Genomic DNA, 14,391 nt, shown 5'->3' with positions numbered 1-14,391 from the left:
TCCACTGCCCCAAAAGGGTGACTGCTTTTAGAAAAGGAAATATTCTAATAAAAAGACACCCTTAACAGGAGATAAACTGGAGTATGGATTTCCACTATAATTCTTGCATTGTTATTGAAGTATATGATTCTAAAAGAAATTAGGGCCTTTCTAGTGTATTGATTTATTCACATATTTTTCTTATTTCTTTTTAAAATAAATGCTTAGTATATAATTAATTTGTGAGTCTGAGTTTGCTTTATTTTAAAGAAAGTGGAGAGGAACCCCTCTGTTGATGGGTCCACCAGAAAAAAAAATCTCAGGAGAAAGATTTGCGATGGTTTTTCCCTGAAGATCTACTTTGAGAATCACTATTGGGCCCACATGTGAATGGCCTGGTTCTGAGAAAGGCGATCAATTACATTCCTGGTCCTGGTTTTGTTGTGCGTCCTCCGCAGATGATGTCACCTTGTTACTGCTACTCCACTGACTATTTGACCAATGTCTGTCAGGTTTCTAGATAAAGTCTTTCCATAGCCTATGCCTTCTGCCCGTGGATGGGTGTAAGTCGGTTACTAGCATCAAAGCGTCATAGAGCTGTTGTGTTACAACGTGAAAGACTCCAAATGGCAAGGGGCCAGTGCTTGAAGTTTTCAGACACTTTCTGTGATGCTGAGCTGGAAGGAGGGCACATGTCATTTTTCCTCCCCACTTATGACTGGATTTTAGGTTCTTCCCTGGTATTCAGAGTGTCAGGGAGAGGGAGGGGAGCTAGCAGCAGTGCGTATGAAAGCTTGTTAGAAATGCAAAACCACAGGCCCGACCAAAGGCCTACTGAATCAGAATCTGTACTGTAACTAGATCTCCAGTTGACTTATGTGCACACTCCATTCTGCGAAGTGCTTCTCTACTTTACCAAAGGATCGGTCCATATGGTCTTTTCTTACCCCACACCTTTGCCCTATCCCTTTAAATCTTTTCAAGGATTCTTCACTAGTCAATGTAATTACATAGTACATCTTAGATTCTGCCTTTTCTACTGGAACAGGAAGTCAGGATTGAGGAAAGGCAGCACAAAAATAGGACTATCATGAAGTAAGCCTCAGACATTCCGATTTCTTCATATTAAAAATCGACTCATAATGAGGATTAGTCTAGCTGAAATTACTGGCTAAATACAACACTTAATAATAATAACAATAATAATGTTCTTAAGTGAAATAAAATTAGACACTCTTTTAACCTCTGCATTTCTGTAGTTTGTGTTTTATTGGTGTTGTAATTACTATTACATTGGGAAGAATCATATTGATTTTAAATCTGATGAAAATAAGGAATATGCTGAAGTCTTAGGAAAGATTCTTCAAGTGAATGCCCTCAGGTATAATACAAATGTCCCTTCTTTTCTCTTGTTGAAACTGAGTGTCATGGTAATTTTTGCATCACGTGTGTCTGTGGCACCAAAGGCCTGGGTTCTTCTGGGGAACGTCACAGTTCTGTTGGTTCAGTCCACATTCAGAATTCTGGGACAATCTCTTCATTTGACTACCCTAGAGTAACAACGATAATAGTGATAACAGCTTAAATCTCTGCAAGCATGTTATATTATATGTGCTGAAAGGTTTATGAAAAGAAAAGAAAACAAAACAAAGAACTATTCAATAACAGGCAAATAGGCAAATTATAGTATTCTGACACCCCACAATAAAAAAAAGTGGTCCCTGTATGCTAATCATTATTAGTTACTTGGCATACATTATCTCCAGTTCTCGTGTCTAGGAGCTATTATTCTTATTTTAGAGTTAAAGAAAGTTAGAGAAATTTAAAAACTGTTCTTAAGGTTATGCAAATAATAAATGATGGAATTTGTATTCAAACTGTAGTCTATACTTCCCACAAACAGGCATTTGTCTAAGCTCTATAACTCTTCATCACTTGATATACAATGAGTAATTACCTTTTAAGGTAACAGGGGAAGGCAGCTACTTCCAGTGGACTCCTACAATACCCTTCATCCCTGAACTACAGATCCACTGAGGGCCCTGGCACTTCTGGCTAATGGAAAAAGTCTAAATGAAGTCCAGGATCATACTGATCCCAGGTCCCCAAAGGTCCTGCTTGCATTGCCCAAGGGGAGCTTGTGCTCAGTTGGCAATTTGTTTTCATAGCTACAGTTACTTTTAATCAGTGCTGCTGTTATTCTATTTCCTTCAGGATTTTTCTCTGTCATTGGTCTCTCTCATGTTTGTATTCCTCCCCTCTATCAGCCCTCTTCTCTTGTTATGGGCATACTCAAGTCTCATCCTGAAAAAGCAATCGACCACTAGCAACAAGAAATGTTTCTTGACTCTGATTCTCCTTCCTACGGTTGTTCCACTCTTATACCCTCTTCTGCCTCTTGACAGAGTGGCTGCCTCACTTACTATCTACAAATCATTATTTTTCATTTACTTTTGAATCAATTGCCGCCTGGTTTTCTCTTCCTCCACTCACTGAAACTAATTGAACTATTTCCAGCAAGTTTCATGATGCTGATACCCAACAGCTTTTTTGCTGGAGGAAAATGGAAATATAAATGACATTTTATATTGGAGGAAAATGGAATATAAATGACATTTGTGGAACACATCCTGTGAGTCATCTTTCTGCAATGTCCTTTGTCTATATTTTCTTATCTAACCCTCACAGTAACCCTGTGATATTTTAAATAATCAATATTATTATTATTTAAAACTCAGGAATAGGTTCAGACCATTCCATTAAAATAAGGTAGAGACCTGACTCAAACCTAGTTCTGTCTGACTTGAAATTTCATGTTATTTTATTATACAAGGTGCAAACAGGCAAACAAACAAACAAACAAAAGTCTAAGCCACCACACTGCCCACCCTGCCATCTGAATGGACCCCTCCTCTTGGCCAAGGGCTTTCCAAAGTTAACCTGAAAAACTCGTTCAGGCCACAATGGGAAGAGGGAGCCAGACATGCCTCATTCGACTTTCCTGCCTTTTGGAATTACTGATAGAACAGATTCTTTGTTTTTTTTTTTTTTTTTTTTTTTTTTGAGACGGAGTCTCGCTCTGTCGCCCAGGCTGGAGTGCAGTGGCGCGATCTCGGCTCACTGCAAGCTCCTGCCTCCCGGGTTCAAGCCATTCTCCTGCCTCAGCCTCCTGAGTAGCTGGGACCACAGGCGCCCGCCACCGCGCCCGGCTAATTTTTTTTTTGTATTTTTAGTAGAGACGGGGTTTCACCGTGGTCTCGATCTCCTGACCTTGTGATTCACCCGCCTCGGCCTCCCAAAGTGCTGGGATTACAGGCGTGAGCCACCGCGCCCGGCAGAACAGATTCTTTAAGTCTGATGGGAAATATTCACAATCTATTCTCGCTCAGTCTGCTACCTGGAGGCTTCATCTGCCTGATAAAACCTTGATCTCCACAACCTTTTATTGTAACCCAGACATTCCTTTCTATTGATAATAACTTTTAACCAATTAATTGCCAATTAGAAAATCTTTGAATCCGCTTATGACCTGGAAGCCCCCACTTCAAGTTGTCCTGCCTTTCCGGATTGAACTCATGTAACTCTTACAGGTATTGATTGATGTATTATGTCTCCCTAAAATGTATAAAAGCAAGCTGTACCCTGACCACATGTTGTCAGGACCTCCTGAGCCTGTGTCATGGGTGTGTCCTTAACCTTCCCAAAACAAACTTTCTAAATTGCTTGAGACCTGTCTCACATACTTTTGGGTTCAAAAGGGAAAAAAAAGAAATAGAATCAAGGAGTGGAGGAGAGAGAGAGAGAGAGAGAGAGAGAAAATGAGAGCGAGAATGGAAAAAAAAGGAAGAGGGGAGGAAAGATTTAAACCCAGCACCTGTAATCCCAGCACTTTGGGAGGCCAATATGGGTGGATCACGAGGTCAGGAGATCAAGACCATCCTGGCTAACACGGTGAAACCCTGTCTCTACTAAAAAATACAAAAAACTAGCTGGGTGAGGTGGCGGGCACCGGTAGTCACAGCTACTTGGGAGGCTGAGTCAGGAGAATGGCGTGAACCCGGGAGGCGGAGCTTGCAGTGAGCTGAGATCCAGCCACTGCACTCCAGCCTGGGCGACAGAGTGAGACTCCGTCTCAATAAATAAATAAATAAATAAATAAATAAATAAATAAAAATCCAGCAAAATTTTTCTACAACAAGTGAATCAAATTGACCATTAGATAAATTTCATTGCTATTATTACCTTTTAATTTTATTGTACAGGAGTATTTTATTTCAGGATTAAAAGTGGAACATAGAATTGGGAATAAAATATAATACTAGTAACAAAAGTTACTTATGTTCCAAAAGTAGCATACTTAATGGAAAGGCTTCCGATCCTCTGTTAAATTATGTTTTCTATAGAAATGAAGGCTGCAGGCCGGACGCGGTGGCTCAAGCCTGTAATCCCAGCACTTTGGGAGGCCGAGACGGGCGGATCATGAGGTCAGGAGATCGAGACCATCCTGGCTAATATGGTGAAACCCCGTCTCTACTAAAAAATACAAAAAACTAGCCGGGCGACGAGGCAGGCGCCTGTAGTCCCAGCTACTCGGGAGGCTGAGACAGGAGAATGGCGTGAACCCGGGAGGCGGAGCTTGCAGTGAGGCTGAGAGCCGGCCACTGCACTCCAGCCTGGGCGGCAGAGCAAGACTCCGTCTCAAAAAAAAAAAAAAAAAAAAAAGAAATGAAGGCTGCAGCTAGGGTATCTACTTGCTAATACTGCCACCATGCCCAACTTTCTGAGGGATTTGTTCGTGCACAAGAAAGTAGGATATGGGGCGGATAGCGAATGAACACTAATTTGTGTGTGCTATTTAAGTTTTTTTGAAATTATTCAAATTTCTCTGGCCTAGAAACCAGGACAGAATCTCAGGACAGATGGCTTGGTAATGAGTTTTTCACCTCTTTTGGCTGCTAAGCAATTTGGAAATTGCACTCGGCCAGGTCCTTGTCAATGCAGTTCGGCACTTCAGCTTGAAGACGAGTCTGACACCAAGAAGTTGTCATCATCAGCAGCTTATGCTTAGCAAGTGAGGCACATCAAGTGTCATGAAAACGGAAAGACGAAAATTCCGTTCTGGTTATTGTAACTCCCTAACAAGTTTGGGATGCAACTGAATTTCTGCGTTGAGTTAGTTCAACTTATATCTGCATTTCAGACTTCACTCTTAGTTTGAAATTAAATACTATTTATCAGATTATCTATTGGACAATTTTTACTTGGGTGTCATGCAGACACCTCAAAGTACACGGGCTCAAAACTAAACCCTTGATCTTTCCCAAAAAATCCCCTCCTGCTCCACTCTTCCTGTCTCAGTAGTCTCAGTGAATATTAACATTATCCAACCAGCCAGTGACTCAAGCCTGGAAACCTTCTTGACTATTCCCCTTTCTCCCTCCTGTCACATCTAATTACAGACACTTCCTAAACATCTCCTGAATCTGCCCACTTCTCTCCAACCCTATCACCATCACGATCTTTAGACCACCCTCAATTAATTTTGAACCACACTTGGTATAGCTCCCTGACTAAAGGCCATCAGCCTTGCCCTTCTCTGCCCAGTCCATTTTCTCTGTGGAGCTAGTGTGGTACATTATATCAGATTGTGCCATTGCCCTGCTGAAAACTTCCCCATGCTTTCCGCTGGCTGAGGGATGAAGTCTAAACTCCTCAATATGGCTCAGATGGCTCCCTCCCCAGCACCATTTTTTTTTTTTTTAACCAGTCAGTCATTAAGTCAGCAAGTACTTACTGAGTGCCTGTTCTGTGCCAGACCTTGCTTTAGGTCCTAGGGATACAGCAATGAACAAAATAGTCACTGTCCTTAAGAAGCTTCCATGCTAGCAGGAGCAGACATGATGAACATGGTAACCAACAATTGCATAAGCTTAGGTGCTGGCAAATACCAGAAGGGAGATATTTGTGTGTGGTGCCTCCTATAAGCTTTTCTTTATCCCACCTAAACTAAGTTAGATGCTTTGGACATGTGCTCTTCTGTAAGCACTGTGTCATCACACTTTAGCACCTCTGTGTTATTTCTTGTTTGATTGCCTACCTTTTATGTTGGATCACTATAGGTATGGGGAGGGCAATGATTCATTCTAGATACCATCATAGCCTAATGACTAGTTATTGCCTAGCATATGTCAGAGGCTTAGTAAATATTTGTGAAAGGAATGTTACCTCTTAAGTATGAATTAATTGGTAGGCTGTTATCTGATTGGGTAAATTAAAATATATATGGCTAAATTTAAAAATTGGGTGAAAATTAAAAGTTATAGTTCTTCTGCAATTCACACCTGTTCAGTTACCTGCAGACCTATGTGCACTATATTGAACTTTCAAACACACAAGTTGATCAAACTTATTTACTTCAAATCACCCAATTCTTACATATTATGAATTTTATGTATTACTGATTTTTAAGTTTTTCTTCTCATTTGCTAAGAAAGCCAGATTAAGAAAGATCTTTGTTTGGAACATTGCAATGTGGTGAAATATGCTCTGAAATCAAAACATTGCAAGGAAAAAACATAGATGGCTTTTGTGTCATTTTAGTTAAAGAAACAAAAAAGTGGGTAGAATAGCATAATCATTTTAGGCAATCGTATGCTGCTATCTTCTGTTTGTTTAATACATTTACCTTTGCAAGATTTAGACCTATTACTCTGTTATATCAAATATTAAGTTCTTGCCAGGATTGATAGAATGATGGTATGCCCTTCTAATGGGAAATGGAACAAGCGCACTATCTTCCATCTTCAGGCTCTTCAGAGAAGAACATATCCACCTGTGCTCGCCATAAAGCCAAACAAATCACAACAAATAATATCAGCCTGAATAAAATTTGGATTGGCTTTATATGCTTTTAAAAGAAACAGTTTGTCCAGCCCTTAAAAAAAAAGTATTTGGTTACATAATTTTGATGATTTTGTTCTGTTTGGATTAAAGAAACTTCTGGGGAGAGTTCGAGTTCTAAGTCCTTTATCATTCTCCTCTTAAGATCTTACAAAATCTTATGCTTTTACTGTGGTTGTCTCGGGTGTGTACCAGAGTTTCTGGAAAAAAATGTTAGCTTTCATAACAATCTTGACACATAGAACCTACAAGAATAGCTGTCTTGATTTCTCTCTCTCTCTCTCTCTCTCTCTCTGTGTGTGTGTGTCCATGTGTGTGTGTTTTAACTACCCTTCCTCACCAAGTCCATTGCTTGCAAATATTCCAAGATATATACCTATAGTTTGAAATCAGTTGCTTGGTTTCCATATGAAAATAGTTGCAGACAGAATGCAGCACAAGTGATATGGGAAAACTGAGCTTTGGGATTAAGAGCCACTAGACCAGGATATTTTTCTCAGTGGTCCTCTCTTCCTATTTATTTACATTTTCTTTTCACATCATGTCCTTACTTAGAATTTACCTCTTGAAACTCTCAGTTTCAAACTAACTGAGAACTTGATACTGGTTTCTTTAGTATTGCTAGTTTAACTGGTGTACTGTTTTGTAGAAACTCTTACTCATGTACAAACTTAAATATAAAAATTCTTACTGCAAATAGAAATCCTTCTTCTACACACTTCACAACTTCTCAATCATTACAGTGCACTCATAGTTCTCTTAGTTTTCATATTATGTAGTCCATATCCCATTCCGTAGCTTAAAACATGAGTGAAAAAATGAGTGGTCAGAAGTACATGGCCTGGAAAGGTGTCTGGGTAATGAATTCTGGGAACCAATATGGCAGTCCAGCTTCACAGACTCTGAGGTCTCAATTGTTTAAAAAGAGAAAAGATAAAAATTGCCCAAATCTCAATTACCTATTACAACATGGAAAAACTCACACAGCATGCCACTGGCACAACTCAGAAACAGCTTCCCAAGTGTGGAAACACATAAAGCAAAACATTCTTTCTTTATAGTAACTATTTGAATTTCTAATTCTCAGAGCCTTGCACATTTATTATGAAAACCAAATTCAGTTCCCCTAAGGGGCAAGAAAGAACCACTTCCTATTGCATAAATTTATAGAATTATAATAGCAAATATTTAAAGCCTTGCAGTTTGTTCCTTGGGTAGCATTATATCGTCCTCTTCTGGGTTACGCAACTCTGCCATGGCCTTTCAAACACAGGAACATTTTACCCTTGACACAATTTGGAATTTGGAACTGCCTGTGAAAACATGAATAACTTCATTTTTCCATTTGAAAAGTCCCTAAGCACAAACTGATAAATTCTCAAAGAACTTCAGTGCAGAGTTTGCAGGCTAGCATTTCAAATGCCAAGACCTATATTCAAAGTGCTTGAATTGCCAGAAAAAACACAGCTGTTAGTCCCTATCTCAGGCAATCTGTACACCATCTTTTAGGCTGGGGAGATTGTAAATGAGCTGAAGGCTAGAGGCAAATCTTAAAAGAATCAAAATCAGCACTGAAGGGACACCTACCCAAGATAAAAATATATTACGTTCTAAATATTAGCACTAACTCAGAATATCGGAAGTTTTAAATTATTGTTTATTTTGAAAGTCTCCCTCTCCTTTACCACCAAAAAAAGGGTCACAGGATCCATTAGCCAAAAATCTCCTCCTGACCTTCAGTTCTACTCTTGATAAATGTTCTTGTGTCTTGTTTTAGCTATTATTTAAAGGATTATGGTGGCCTAGAAATTAGCCACTGCAGTGATTTTATGGAGTTGTCAATGGAGAAGATCTCATGAGGTCAGAGTAGCTGTGACAGAGACAGTCTCCGACATTTTCATAAACTAAATTGAATTCTTGGCATAATCTGAGCTTGGACAGCATGAGTGTCCAGACTTGCTACCCCTTAGCTGTATAAATTCTGCTTTAATTTCTACCCGAATAATGTGATAGAATAAAATGGGCTTATTCAGTTGGGCTTTAGTTATGACTTGAGATACAACAAAGTGCACAAATAATAAAGGATTTTGTTTCTGGAAACGTGAAAAGCATCTATGCATTTTCTCAGTACGTTTGACACCTCCATGGGTTTGTTCAGGTTTTGACAGGCTGGCTGCTGCAAAGATAAGATAAGCTCTGGGTTATGTGTAATTTCCTATGCACAAACCCTAGCTACAGTCTTTTCCTACCCTTGGTCTAACCCTCTAGTGTGTTACGATATTCTCACGAGAAACTCTGTCTTAGATTTTCTGGAATCTTCTACACAAAATCAATTGGTTACTTACATTCTTTCATTTTATCAACATTTGCAACATTTGCTGAATATACCTACCTTATGTCAGTCTTTTACATGTGTGTACATATGTATGTGTGTGTATATATATATGGAGAGAGAAAGAGGGAGAGAGAGAGACGGGGTCTCACTCTATTGCCCAGGCTGGTCTCCAACTCCCGGGCTCAAGCGATCCTCCTGCCTTGACTTCCCAAAGTGTTGGGACTACAGGGGTGAGTCACCGTGCCGGGATCTACATGCATGTATTAATTCATATTCACAATTTCTATCTGGCAGGTGAAAAAAATGAATCCAGAGATTTTAAGTAACTTGTCCAAGGTCACACAACTAATAAACATTTTGCCAAGATACAAATTCATGTTCTCTGGAACTCTGAAACTAGGTGCCTGTCTTCAGTTTGAGATGCCTTAAGCTAACACAGTGGTGGATGCATATCACAATGGAAGCCATGTGTCTACTGAACCAATGGGATCAGTAACGTAATATGGTCCAGTGAGTGCTCTCAAGGACCTGTTCTGCACTTTCTCTGTGATGTGAGATTCTGTGAGTGCTGATGATGTAAAAATTTGATCAATAATGTACCATTTCAGAAGATGTATCAATTTCAATCCCTATTAATATCAAATATCAAAGATCTGTTGTTCCACAGTTCTCAGGAGAATTATAACCCACACCTAAAAATATACATCATCTAATTTAGATTTAATGATCTTCTTCCTAGCTTCTTGTTACCAACCACTTTATTAAACATAATGAACGGCTTCTCTTAGGACGATCCTTTTTTCAGGATGCATATAAAACTGAGACTGTCTCTTCTGGCAGTTGCAGCTGTGATTTTAATTGGCTTCATGCCACTCTGTTCCAAGCCTCAAGGCCTTCTCATGAAAGCCATAGAACTATTCAAGTAGAAAAAGATCTCAGAGATCACCTAGTCCCAAAGTCTCAAACTGACAGCTCCCAGGCCAAAGCTGCCTCAATTGTATGTTGTTTGTTCTCCACAGTAATGACTCAAATCAAGTTCTTATACTTTTTTGAATTGGTTGCCAAAGTTTCTAAGTGGGTATATTTCAAATGAAAAATCTATATGTTGCGCTTCTCTTGAAAATTTGGAATATGAGGCAGCACTGGGCCTGTCTTTCAGTGTGGGAGACACCAGCCATGGTAGCAGGTACTCCCGTAGGTGCGGCTGAGCTTGTAGTGTGAGGCCACCCTGGTATTCCCCTGTGGGCTGGCAATACTCTAGTCTGTTGATGTTGATCACTGTGTTTGTATTATTTTTTTCTTGTAGGATTAAGAAAAATATTTCTGACTCTGTCAGAAATGAGAAAAAAATATAATTCGAGAAGGTTTCATGTTAAAAAAAAAAAAAGTTAAAAAACCCAGAAGAGAGTAAATTTCTTTCTTTTTTCTTTCTTTTTTCTAGACAGGTTCTTACTCTGTTGTCTAGCCTGGAGTGCAGTGGTGTGATTTCAGCTCACTGCAACCTCCGACTCCTGGGTTCAAGAGATTCCCATGCTTCAGCCTCTCGAGTAGCTGGGATTACAGGCAAATGCTACGACACCCAGCTAATTTTTGTATTTTCTGGTAGAGATAGAGTTTCACCATATTGGCCAGGCTGGTCTCGAACTCCTGATCCACTCGCCTCGGCCTCTGAAAGTGCTGGGATTACAGGCATGAGCCACCATGCCTGGCCATTATTTTGAAGATATAAATACAGACATCCAAAGAGGTTAAGTGGCTTCGGGTTTATAATTTTAGGCCATAATTAGAGTGAAGGTTTTTTCAACCATTTTGTATAGTGCTTGGCATGTAGGAGATAACAAACATTTGTTGAATTAGTTCGTGGGTTGAAATTAGGGAAAAAATGATCTTAATGTTGTGAAATGTTTTAAGAAAAGAAGATAAATTAAGTCATGGTATTAAAGAATTTATGTAAATTCAAAATGGGCACAAATATTGTAGGGTGCAAGCATTATTTTATTTGGGCTTCAGAGTCAGTTGAATCTTTCCTCTTAGAAAGTACTTAACCAAGAAGGCCTTTTACCATCTCCCATGTCTGTCAGGCATGTATTTTATCCAAACTACTATAGAATTGTGCTAGAATATATCTCAATTAAAATATTAAGTTAGGAAAAATGGTTATGAAAAAAGGCTCTCTCTCCTTTCCACCTATCTTTCTCCCTTTCTTTCTTTCTTTCTTTCTTTCTTTCTTTCTTTCTTTCTTTCTTTCTTTCTTTCTTTCTTTCTTTCTTTCTCTCTCTCTGTTTCTCTCTCTGTCTCTCTCTCTCTCTCTCTCACACACACACACACACATACACACACACAGAAACATGCTCAGAAAAATAGTTGGCCTGCAAAATTTGATTTTAATTATTCATATTTTTCAAGGTCACATCTTTTTTGTGTTCTTCTATTACTAGATTATAAGACATAAATATTTCTTAGATTAAAATAACTGTTTCCTTCCTACACATAAACACTAACAGAGCAGGATAAATTGAAAGAATGAAGACATAGAAAAGAGAACCCTATTGTTGCACCTAACTTTTTTTCAATCCAAATTAATTACAGAGGCTAGCTATTTAAGGTACCACTATCTTTAGAGGATAAGGATCCATTCCTTACCTTGTGAAATCACACAAATGGTCAACCCAAACTCCTTTCCAAATTCTCCAGACACAGTTGTTCTACATCTATAAGGGAGCGAGGGGAACTTCTACACATGCAGAGTGTCTAGAACTTGGTGTGAGTTCTCAATATTTTTCATTATCCTCCAAATACTTTGTTGGCTTCTGTGATAATTATTATTATCATTTTAGAGACAGGGTATCCTTCTGTTACCCAGACTGGAGTGCAGTGGTACAATCACTGCTCACTGCAGCCTCCAACTCCTGGGCTCAAGTGATCCTCCTGCCTCAGCACTCTGAGTAGCTAGGGTTTTGGATACACGCCATCATGCCTGGTGGGTTTGTGTATTTTTTGGTAGAGATGGGGTCTTGTTATGTTGCTCAGACTGGTCTCACACTCCTGACCTGAAGCTATCTTTTTGCCTTGGCCTCCAAAAGCACTGGGATTACAGGCATGAGCCACCACACCCAGCCCTGACTTCCGTGATTATTGTTTCATTCAAAGGAAAAGATTCCACAATAACAGTTGTGCTTAAAAATCATTCACAATAGGGCCAGGTGTGGTGGCTCATGCCTGTAATCTCAGCACTTTGGGAGGCCAAGAGAGGAGGATTGCTTGAGCCCAGGAGTTCAAGACCAGCCTGGGTAACCTAGTGAGACCCTGTCTCTATAAAAAGAAAAATGACTCACAATCTTTCTTCATCATCAGGAAGTTGTTTTTCCTGTTCATCCTAGATATTGCATGGGTACATTTACAACCATTTCCGCTGTCTAGTTAGGTTAAATAGAAAACTACTGAGTTTGTGCATGCGCGGGCTCTTGAGGCAGCACATCCTGGTGAGAGCTCAGGGCTGGCTCATCCGCTCTGCCCTGCACCCCCCTTGCACTATGTGCTTACATTTGATCAGATTACTTAACTTCTCTAAGCCTCTCTTTCCTCGTCTGTATCATGAGAATAATGACACTAGTAACACCTACTGTTTTAGGTGAGTTCCCTGGGAAATAGATTCTGAGGTAGAGATTTGCATGCAGGGGGTTCGGTGTGGATGCCCTGGTATCCACATCTGTGGGAATAAAGGAAGCAGGATTCAGTAGAGCTGGGAATTGAACTACAATGCAGTGCCCACGAAAGCCCCAGCTGATCCCATATGGCATCGAGGAGCTAAGAGGGCCCTTTAGAGTCACCCACCTGAGGCAAGTGGGCTGGACCTTTAAACCCTGGGATCAGTCAATGAGGGAAGAAAACCAACGTTGAGTGACAGCTGAGTGCAATTCCTGGAGAGTAACGCAGCCGGCAACACTGCTGGGAGTCGGGGAATGAGAGGCTCAGTTTTTCAGAGGAGATCTGGACAGCGCACCATGTACCTGTTACTCCTGCCTGGGAGGATTGAGTGAGATGATTCATAAACGTCATTTTTCTACAGTGGCACACAATTTGTTATAAATATTACTAATAGATACTTACTGAGCATTCACTATTTGAAAATGCTAGAAAGACACTGGAGACACTTAGGAAAGTACAAAAATCAATCAGGAATGCACTCTTCCTGAAAAGATCACAGTTGAATGGGAAGACACAAACTAGAGACTGTGGTCAGTCCTACCCTCCTGGTCATCGCATATGCTCTTTGTAACATTCCCTAATTTCCAAATGGATACCAGATATGTTTTGTAGCTTTCAAAGTGATTTTTAAAAGTGTATTCCTGCTCTTCAGCATCTTGTGGTTTCATTGGAGAGTCAAGAAATATGTGCATGAGAGAACTTGATAACAGCACAACATATGGTTAAGTAAAAAAATGTGTGATGATGACCCTAACTAGTGACAGGGGCCTAGCCTGAGAGAGAGTGTGGGTGCTGGAGTAGTCAGGAGGGCTTCGTGGAGGAAGGGATTTGACCTGGGTTTTGTCAGACAAATGGACTTTGGATAGGTGGAGAGAAATGAGGGAACTCCAGACCCAAGAAGGGCATAAGGCAGGGGTCTGCCCATGCCTGCGGGTAGTGAGGGAGGCAGCAGGATGGCAGTGGAGGTTTTACATTGACACTGACCACTCAATGCACCTCTGCGAACTGGTGGAATCAGATTACTTCTGTGACAGATTGGGGCATTTACGCCTGATCCTACCAGCACTCTTTAGAATTTTTCGGTGACAAGGATGAAACCTTGTAACAAGGAGGTCGATCTGGGGTATTGAAAATGAGCTATAAAGGAAAATTAGCATTTATAGAGCACCTCCTGGGTAATCTTTTCAATGTCTTCTACTAGTATTACCATGTAAGCCAGGCGACAGGTACTAAAGCTGAGACTAGAGACTGAGATTGGACACCCAGATATCAATGCTTTGTGAGGCAATTTTAGCAAAAAGGTGATTTACACAGAGGAGAAAGCATAGACTTTGGACCCAGACTGATAAGGCTCAAATCATGGTTCCACTACTTACAGGACATGTGACCTTGCATAAATGCCATAACCTCCCTATGCCTTTATGTTTCTATCTGCAAAACGAAAACAGTAATTCCCATCTTACAGACTT

The sequence above is a fragment of the Rhinopithecus roxellana genome, chromosome 10, assembly GCF_007565055.1.
Source record: "Rhinopithecus roxellana isolate Shanxi Qingling chromosome 10, ASM756505v1, whole genome shotgun sequence".
NCBI lineage: Eukaryota > Metazoa > Chordata > Mammalia > Primates > Cercopithecidae > Rhinopithecus > Rhinopithecus roxellana.
This window is presented reverse-complemented; position numbering follows the sequence as displayed.